This window comes from Lepidochelys kempii, chromosome 18, assembly GCF_965140265.1.
Source record: "Lepidochelys kempii isolate rLepKem1 chromosome 18, rLepKem1.hap2, whole genome shotgun sequence".
Lineage (NCBI taxonomy): Eukaryota > Metazoa > Chordata > Testudines > Cheloniidae > Lepidochelys > Lepidochelys kempii.
In genome coordinates this window covers 22,494,802-22,505,750 of record NC_133273.1, presented here as the reverse complement: position 1 = coordinate 22,505,750, position 10,949 = coordinate 22,494,802, and positions in this window count along the sequence as shown.

Here is a 10,949-nt window from a genome sequence, read left to right as displayed (position 1 = left end):
AATTTTACCTTGTGTCCTGTTTTCTTACCCACTGGACACTCTAAGCACACACTTCACAATGTTCACTGGGGTTTGGGAACGTTTCTCATCCCAGTGTCAAATGAACCTGGGCTAGTTTTGAGGTTGCACATGGTAGTTCTGGGTGGGTTTGATGTGAAACTTGGATGTTTCAGGTGACTTTTTGGTTTTGAAACTTTTGGCTTTGATTGGCCCCTGAAGCTCAGTATCCAGCCCATGTGGAATGGAACCAAGAGGAAACGCTCTTATGAATCCCTGACACAAACTGCCACGTTTTCCCCAATGCCCACAATGGGTGACCCTCAGGAAAAAATATCTTCAAGTTCAGTTCAGGGAAGCAGTCAAGAGTTGAGCTGCATCATAAATGATCCAGCCTTCAGAGCTCTGGAGTCTGGATAGACTTCAGGCTTTTGCAGGGGTTTCCAATAGGGGACTTCCTCAGTTTGTGCAGGATGAAAATGCCCAGGGACAGCCTATTACACAGAGCTGGATTCTCCTCTCACTTACACCACTCTTACACTGGCATCACCGCTGTGCTTCTCATGGAGCTACTCTTGATTTACACCTGAGTAAGTGAGAGCAGATTCAAACCCAGAGTGTTTCTGACTCTAGACCTTCCCGGGCCTCCCGAAAATACAGTGTTAGGAAGAAAGTGAACCAAGCTTTTTTAAACCTCAGGATATGTCCTGAATCAGGAACCTCAGAAGATTTCCCAGATCAGTTCAGTTCAGGGTCAATTCTTATCAGAACTGGATCACCTGACTCCAGAAACACCAGGTTTAAATCCGTGTGTGAGCTTCTAGCTACACTCAAGAGAAGTAGCCAAGCACAAGTGCAGTGCATTTTCCATTGATTAATTCTTTACTAATGTCTCATTAAATTATATACAGAAAAATTATTGTGTTTCATTATTTGGTAAATAAAGCTCAGCAGGGCACAAATGCTTAATATCCAATAGACTCAAACCCAGCCAAATTTATCTTGTAACATTGGTACTTGGCAAACTCCCTGTTCCTGCCTGCTTCCCAAACTTAATTTAACTGCCATCACACTGATACTGGAAAGAAAAAGACGGTTTATTTGCAAATGGCTAAACTCTCATTAATCACTATCATTGGATCAGATCACTCTAGAGGCCAACTTCTCTTCCTGCCAAGGGGTGAGCTGCTCAAACCAACAAAAACATCCTCTTGTTCCAAAAGGCAGTGACCTTCTCATCCAACAGAGAGGCCAAAGTGCTCCTGTTCAGGGGTGACACCTGTGCTGAGACCCTCCTTCTCTGAGTAAAACATCCTGTTGCTACAGAGCGGATACCAAACACCTCCCCTGGGATGGGAGAGAAGGACAGTGACTTTCTAGCTGAGTATCTGGTTCTCCCTCCGACGGCATGGTGCCAAACTTGTCTGGAAACATTTTCAGTGTTGGGAAATGTTCCATCAATGGGAAATCACAGGCTCCCGAGAGCTATGAAGCACCTGAAACGTGGTGCGTTTACATGGGGGAATTGTTTTGTTTTATGTTCTGTCCATGATGCTGAAAAGTGGCACCTGCCTTTTCATTTTAGCAAATGCTTCACTGTCATTTTCTCACCAGTGCAAAAAGCCATTTTTATTGGCAAATATAGGACCTGATATCATGTCCACCAAAGCCAATGCCAGGACTTCAGTGAGCTTTGGATTGGGCCCATAGTTCTGGTGAATTAGGCTGACTGGTAGATAAAGGGCATAACATTTCTCAAAATCAGAGGTGACACACTGCAGTGATGGGTGAAGAGGTCCTGCTGTGAGGGTTAGGCCCTGATTCAGAAGAAAGCATGCGCTTAATTCGAAGATAATGGCTCTACTCATATGCTTAAAGTTAACTAGGTGCTTTAACGCTTTGCTGAAATGGGGCTTTAATGAGTTAATAGTTGTGGCGTGCTTGAATTCCAAGTTACTCAACAGGAATAATACTGCCCAATATTATCTACTGCTGGCTATTACACCAAACCCTGACTAGCAGGCCCACTCACTTTTGATGAGCGTGTATAGCAAACCAGACGTGGATGCTGAGTGATGCAGCCTCAGCGGAGTATCTGAGGAGCTGACTCCCTCTAACCGCAGCCAGGGGTCTGCACCTTTATTCTGGAACAGCAATGAGTTTGCTGAGCTTAACGTCCCCTAAAGAGAAAAAGATAAATCCTTCCTGAAGCAACAGTGCAGGCACACACTCCTGCTCTCCATATAAGTCTTTGCTGTACAGGGACATTGGCAAACTGAGGAGCACGATATGTCCGTTAAGTGGCTAAGAGAGAATGGCTCTCCACCTGTTGAAATAAATTCCACCACATTTATTTTTCATGTAACCGTAAAGGGTTTTCTGTGTTACTATCAACATGTATTCTAACCATCAGGGTGCTCTAGGGGACAGCCCTGTGTGCACACACCCACACACGCACAAACACACACCCAACAGCCAACCTTCACAAGCAGATCCAACCACTCTGAAAGAGCCCTCAGCATTGGCCAGCATCATATTCAGACTTCTGTCTCTGGCAACAGAAGGCAGCTCCTTCAATACGCCCACCTTGCTTCAGGTGTTGACTGTGGCCACGAGGTGGAGCACGTGGGCAGACAACGTGCACTTGCACTAGTGGAGAGAGCAGAGCAGGCAAGGTGATGCGACCCCGACACCAGGGGCCTGTCGGGAAGACCAGAGCTCTGTAACAGATACAAGAGAGCAGCTAAATGGTTGTTTCTAGCCAACCTGCTGTCATTCACAGAGGTAGAAGGGGAGCAAGCATGTGTTAAAAGGAGCCAGGAGAGGCTTTGACTTGTTCTTAAACAACAGAAAGCCTCGGGGCTGTGCTTCGACAGAGTTCCAGAGCTCTCTCCACCTTTACCAGCCTGCGACCTGATAGTGCTGAGAAATAGGGATGGGAACAGAGCCTCCTCTAAACAGCCTAGAGAGCCCTGTGGCCTCTTTCACGTCAGGCTCCATTCTCCAGCTGTAGATGGATCAACACATCTTTTCTGAGAACAAAACACAAGGATGGGACTGAAAATTACCTACATTGAGTCCCTGGACTGGGACAGGGAATTTGCTTGGAGCTCCATCTCTAACACTGTCTAGGCCATGACCCTTTAACTCCCGAAGATTCATATGGTATGTTCCAGGTTAGAAGGAGCCTTTATACTTAGACTGCATATTACAGTGAAGAGCAAGTGAGGTATTAGATATGTCTATCTACACCCAAACCCTCCTGTCCCCGCATTTGCGGTGTCTCGTGTAGGGCAGAGAGAGTTGGAAGGAAAGCCCTACTGCAGTACCAGATACATTGGGTGAATCAAACATTTAAAAAGGGGTTCTGCTCTGTCTAGATGAAAATACTATGATTGCATCAAACCTGCACAGTTTCCTTGGAGGAAAATCCCAACTCTCTAATTGAGTAGAACTCCATGAAGAGTTCAGCAAAGCAGGGGATAAGAGAGAACCAGCAAATGTAATTTATTTGGATTTTCAAAAAGCCTTTGACAAAGTCCCTCACGTGAGGCTATTAAGCAAACTAATTAAAGGGTCAGAAACCCTCCTGTTTCAGGGCATAAGCCAATAACTAAGACATGGAGATGAGGAGGGAACATCCCTCACGTAGGTTATTCCAGAAGGGGATTCTAACACCTAACTCTGGAGTGCCCACCACCGGAGGCAGCCTACTGCAGTAGATGGAGCGCTAGGTTGGCAGTTCCTGAGGCTTTGGTGCATGTGATCCCATGTGAGAAAAACCCTCTCCTCTGCTTACGGAGGTGCTGTTGCATTTGGTTGTTTATAGATTTACGCATATTGGAATGGCTGTTTCTGGCATGCTATTTACTTAACAATATAACAGTAATGGTAAGATAATTGTGCTGCAATGAAATAACAGTTGGGGTCTGTGCAGTGAGTGGATAATAAAAATAATCCAACAACAGGGTTTATAGCTTCCGCTACTGGGAAGATTTATAGTCTTAATACTACATTATGTAACCCATAATTTACTGTTCAAAATGGCCTTCAAATTTCACTCAAGGCTAAACAATAATTCATTTAATAATAATCAGAGAGGAGACTAGCTGCAATGCGAGGCCCAGGCCAGTGGAAGGAGCAGAGCTGGGCAGTCATTTCACCTGGCGCTCTCCATCCAGGGCTACCCTTCGCCAGGGCGAAGGAAGGAGAGTAGGTACAAGGCTTTAGCTTTTCACTTCAGCTGGGCTTGTCTCACTTTGTGTTACAAGTTCATAAAGGAGCTGCAGAGTGTGTGTATGTGTCCTTGAGCAGTGAGCACTGGACATGAATTGCTCCCAGCTGGACTTGGGAGCTTAAATTATAATGAGTCAAGGGATGCTGTTTCAAGGTAAACCAATAACAGACACTTCATTTAACCACAGGCAATTTGTAAGGAGACCCCAGAGGTATCAAGAGAGGGTGCACAACTGTGTTCTCTCTTCTGCATCCAGTACACCCTACACCTGTGTGCTATTCAGCAGCTTCAGTCCCTCGGGCTTTCTGCATGTTCTAACTAACCATTTTCTCCTGGTTTCACACTCTAAGTGTTGTTTGAATCAGCCCCAGTCTCAGAGTGAGACTCACTTGAAATCACCATGCTTGGGGCTAAAGCAACGCAAAACAAATTAAACAAACTAGTGTTACATGGGGACACAAAATTACTCAAGAGGATTAAGTCGAAAGCAGACTGTGAAGAGTTACAAAGGGATCTCACAAAACTGGGTGACGGGGCAAGAAAATGGCAGATGAAATTCAGTGTTGATAAATGCAGAGTAAGACACATTGGAAAACATAATTCCAACTCTACAGTAAATAAATTAAACTAAATTATCTGTTGCCACTAAAGAGAGAGATCCTGGAGTCATTGTGGACAGTTCTCTGAAAACATCTACTCAATTTTCAGCGGCAGTCACAAAAGCAAACAGAATGTTAGGAACCATTAGGAAAGGGAGAGTTAATAGGAAAGAAAATATCAAAATGCCATTATATAAACCCATGGTATGTCCACAACTTGAATACTGTGTGCAGTTCTGGTCACCACATCTCAAACAAGGTATATTAGAATTGGAAAAAGTACCGAGAAAGGCAACAAAAATGATGGAACAGCTTCAATATGAGGAGAGATTAAAAAGACTGGAACTATTCAGCTTGGAAAAGAGACAACTAAGGGGGGATATGATAAAGGGCTATAAAATTCTGAATGGTGTGGAGAAAGTGAATAGGTAAGTGTTATTTACTCCTTCATATAACACATAAATCTGGGGTCACCTAATAAAATTAACAGGCAGCAGGTTTAAAACAAACATAAGGAAGTACTTTGTCACACAGTGCATAGTCAATCTGTAGAACTATTTGCCAGGGAAAGTTGTGAAGGCCAAAAGTATATCTAGGTTAAAAAAAGAACTAGGTAAGTTCATGGAGAATAGGTCCATCAAGACCTATTAGCCAAGGTGGTGAGGAATGCAACTCATGCTCTGGTGTCCCTAGCCTGTGACTGGCAGAAGCTGGGACTGGATGACCGGTGGTGGAGCATTCGATAAATTATCCTGCTCTGTTCATTCCCTCTGAAGCATCTGGCATTGGTCACTATCAGGTGACAGGACACTGGGCTAGATGGACTATTGGTCTGCTCCAGTATGGCCGTTCTTATGTTATTACACTTAGGATGGGTGTAGCACTTCTGAACTAACTCTTGACAGAAACTTTTCAATACTCACTGACCTCCGCTGTCACTTCTGGGATTGAAAAGCAAGGCTGCTCACTTCTGGATGATACTGTCTGTCATACTAGGGCTTCTTAGTTGTTTTAAATGTATTCCCTCTGCTGTGGTCACTTCATGACAGCTAATCATACCTCCTTGGCAGCTGCATGCTGTCAGCTCATCAGGGCTTTCACAACAGATGCCTTTAATGCCATGGAGTTTAATCAAGATTCATATTATTTCAAGGATTTTTAAAAAAGAGACAGTTGGTTATTATAATATCATCCCCTCCAACAACAGCGCAGCTAATTGTTTTTCTGAATCTGTGTTTCATTAGGAGATGGAGTTTAGCAATTGTGAAAGGGGGTGGGATGACAACCCTGGGAGAGGAAGCCTCATTATCGTGAGAACAAGCACAGCCTGGCCCGCAGCAGCTGGATTGCCCTCACCCCGACCTGGAAGGAATGTGGCGAGGCCAGGGGAAGCCTGAGATACTGTGATGATAGAGGCATCAAAAGCGGGAGGGCAAAAATATATAGCTAGCCTGATCCAAACACTCACATTAACATTGGTCAGGAAAGGAAGGGTGGCTTAGTGGTTAAGATAGTAGGCGAGCACGCAGGATACCTGGGTTCAGTTCTTTGCTCTGCTACAGCCTTCCTGCGTGACCATGGGCAAATCATTCAATCTCCCGGTGCCCCAATTCCCCAGGTGTAGAACAGGAATAAAGCATTGTGGTCATGGGAAGGTTCTGCCTGTACCACTTTTGAACGGTGGATGATTTTATGAAATGGCACAAAACTACCATGTCATGGAAAGCCTATCTGTATGTGGCTCCACCATGAGTTAGTGGGGTTGTCATGTCTTCACCAGGCCAGAGACAAGGGTGAGTGATCTGCAGACTGTTACAAGTAAAACACCTTGAGACAATGGATTTGCTCTGAGATAATGAATTTGTTGGGAGAAGATGCTTCCTCCTCTTGTCTGAAGTGCAGGGGGAGGGGGTTTGAGAGGAATGGAAAGTTACCAGGAGGAGAATAAAAGAAACAAGTGACCCTAGAAGGATTCTATAAAGGGATTCAGATGGGGGGAATTGGGGAGAGCCATTTTGTTCCAGATTGAGATGAGGGAGGCGGTTGCAGGGGCAGGGTAGGCAAGGAGGCGGAGGAACCTGCCTGCCTGCCTGCCTGCTGGAACACCGATGCTCCCCCAAGCATCCCACGTGAAGAGTGAACTAGTGAGGGACTTTGCCCAGTCTAGCATCTTGATGCTCTTGACGTAACAGATAAGGCCCAGGAGAGTACAGCTCATAAAGAACAACGAAACATTCCAAAGCAATGTCTGTGTGTGCTGACTGCTTCCCAAATGCTGCGTACCCCTGAGAGTGCTCACCTGTCAAAGAGAAGCGTCACACCATGGGGGCAGAGTGCTGGGAGAGGGTGTTTTTAAGCACTGGGGAGTCTGAAGGGTCAGCGCTGCACCGACAGGGGCAGTCGGAGTAGGGTGCCCAATAGGAAAGCTCTGGCCTGAGCATGCCTAAGGACCCTGAGACTGGACCATTGGCTGGACTTGGGTTAGGCTTCAGGGGCTTGAAACACCCTGAGGCTCCAGAGCACAGATGTTTGGATTCCCCTCCTGGCAGCCTAGTGGGAGGCCAGTAAGACCACTCACTAGGATCAATGACGTGCATTTCCCTGCCTCGCAGGGGTTTTGGGAGGGCAAATCTACTGCAGACGGTGTGGGACTCAGATACTATGGTGATGGGGCCATATAAGTACCACAGACAGACACTCAATGCCCTTCAAGCCCTCAGAGAAGAAGGTCAGGCTTCCTTTCAGTCTTGGAATCTCTGCTGAGATTCCCACCAAGACTTATATCGTGCTCGTCGTTTTATGGACCATCAGCACCTTGGATGAAATCCATCCTATTCATAGGGCTAACTCCAAGCCTACTGTCAGGGGTCACTTTAGATTATTGATACGGCATCAGATGACCCAGGCTCAACCTGCTTTACCAATTAAAGACCAAACAGCACAACACAGAAAAACCAATGCATTATCAACCAGCTTGGAAAACAGTATGTAGCATCAGCCTGTCTCAGGATGATGGACTCACTCTTGGTCACATTTATTACGCCCTAGTTTACAACCAAAAGAAGGCCATGATATTACCTAAGATTTATGCATCAGTTCTTACCAGGTTCTTAACTTGTTTCCAGACATCAACACAAACATCCTACTCAGTGATACTTGTAATTACCACAAAGATCAGCGGCACTGCTATGGGTACCCGCATGGCCCCACAGTATGCCAACATTTTTATGGCTGATTTAGAACAACGCTTCCTCAGCTCTCATCCCCTAAAGCCCCTACTCTACTTGCGCTATATTGATGACATCTTCATCATCTGGACCCATGGAAAAGAAGCCCTTGAGGAATTCCACCATGATTTCAACAATTTCCATCCCACCATCAACCTCAGCCTGGTCCAGTCCACACAAGAGATCCACTTCCTGGACACTACAGTGCTAATAAACAATGGTCACATAAACACCACCCTATACCGGAAACCTACTGACCGCTATTCCTACCTGCATGCCTCCAGCTTTCACCCTGACCACACCACACGATCCATCGTCTACAGCCAAGCTCTGCGATACAACCGCATTTGCTCCAACCCCTCAGACAGAGACAAACACCTACAAGATCTCTGTCAAGCTTTCTTACAACTACAATACCCACCTGCGGAAGTAAAGAAACAGATTGATAGAGCCAGAAGAGTTCCCAGAAGTTACCTACTACAGGACAGGCCTAACAAAGAAAATAACAGAACGTCACTAGCCATCACCTTCCGCCCCCAACTAAAACCCCTCCAACGCATTATTAAGGATCTACAACCTATCCTAAGGGATGACCCAACACTCTCACAAATCTTGGGAGACAGGCCAGTCCTTGCCTACAGACAGCCCTGCAACCTGAAGCAAATACTCACCAACAACCACATACCACACAACAGAACCACTAACCCAGGAACTTATCCTTGCAACAAAGCCCGTTGCCAACTGTGCCCACATATCTATTCAGGGGACACCATCACAGGGCCTAATAACATCAGCCACACTATCAGAGGCTCGTTCACCTGCACATCCACCAATGTGATATATGCCATCATGTGCCAGCAATGCCCCTCTGCCATTTACATTGGTCAAACTGGACAGTCTCTACGTAAAAGAATAAATGGACACAAATCAGATGTCAAGAATTATAACATTCATAAACCAGTCGGAGAACACTTCAATCTCTCTGGTCACGCAATCACAGACATGAAGGTCGCTATCTTAAAACAAAAAAACTTCAAATCCAGACTCCAGCGAGAAACTGCTGAATTGGAATTCATTTGCAAATTGGATACTATTAATTTAGGCTTAAATAGAGACTGGGAGTGGCTAAGTCATTATGCAAGGTAGCCTGTTTCCCCTTGTTTTTTCCTACCCCCCCACCCCCAAGATGTTCTGGTTTAACTTGGATTTAAACTTGGAGAGTGGTCAGTTTGGATGAGCTATTACCAGCAGGAGAGTGAGTTTGTGTGTGTATGGGGGTGGGGGGGTGAGAAAACCTGGATTTGTGCAGGAAATGGCCCACCTTGATTATCATGCACATTGTAGGGAGAGTGGTCACTTTGGATGAGCTATTACCAGCAGGATAGTGAGTTTGTGTGTGTGGTTTTTGGGAGGGGGGTGAGAGAACCTGGATTTGTGCAGGAAATGGCCCAACTTGATTGTCATGCACACTGTGTGGAGAGTTGTCACTTTGGATGCGCTATCACCAGCAGGAGAGTGAATTTGTGTGGGGGGGTGGAGGGTGAGAAAACCTGGATTTGTGCTGGAAATGGCCCAACTTGATGATCACTTTAGATAAGCTATTACCAGCAGGACAGTGGGGTGGGAGGAGGTATTGTTTCATATTCTCTGTGTATATATAAAGTCTGCTGCAGTTTCCACGGCATGCATCCGATGAAGTGAGCTGTAGCTCACGAAAGCTCATGCTCAAATAAATTGGTTAGTCTCTAAGGTGCCACAAGTACTCCTTTTCTTTTTGCAAACATTGGTCAATACATCTGTTTTTCAAGGCCCAGTTTCTCATACCTCAGTACAATTCCCATGTCTTATGTGGTAAAACTACCAACATTGTAGCTATTCAGCCAGTAATTCTCCACTTTGCCTTCAGCCTAGTCACCAAGCGCTATGGGACTCTGGTTCAGTTTGGTTACCACTCTGCACCCCTTATGTCCTCAATCCATGGTGCACATTCCTTGTGCAGGGGTGAAGTTTAACCCCACTGGACAGTCTTTGGGTCTAAATCACTTCTGGACACGGTAAACCCTGGGGCAGATTCAAATTGCTGACCTGGGATGAAAGTGTCACAGCTGGAGTCCCATGAGGCATTTCATCTCTTCTCCCCCTTTTTTTGTCTTTCTCACTCCATCCTACTTTTCTTCTTCTGTAATCTTTCAAATTTCCGGGAGTTCTTTTTTTATCTCGATGTAGCTTGATTTCTCCACTGTGGTTTTTTTATATTATTTATTATTAACATCTGTCAGGAACTGGGTAGGGATACTTAATGCTGCCTCCACACAGGGGCTAGATGATCTCTGGCAGTCACTTCTGGCCCTACATTTCTATGAGTCTACAATCTTATTATTATCATTACTTTTAAATGAATTAGAAACTGCTGGAGCCATCTAGTCCCTCCTGTATACCCAATAATGATATTTAATCCAGTCTCTGTTTATAGCAGTCTACACCTCTATTAGATATACTGCTAGATGTTGCATGCAGGTTCAACACATAATGGCAGAAGTAATTAATAAAAAACAAAGGTAAGAAATAAGCAACAAATCTGGAATTTAACACAGGGCTAATTTTGATTTAAAATTATGAACTCAACAATATCCCTACTAAATAGGTTTATAAGATTTTCACAAAAGCTGTCTAGACTGTCAAAACTTTCTACAGATGGACTGGTCTGATCAGAACACATGGGGCAATTTCACACCACTGTTCCTCCCTTGTCTTCAGTTGTGTTAACTCCTGAATTCCCTCAACGTCAGTGACATCAGATTCAGACCCTGCAGCTACAACAGAGCAATAAAGCAATGGCCATGTCTCCTGTAAACAGGAGGAATACATGATGGGGAGTTAATGTTTGCA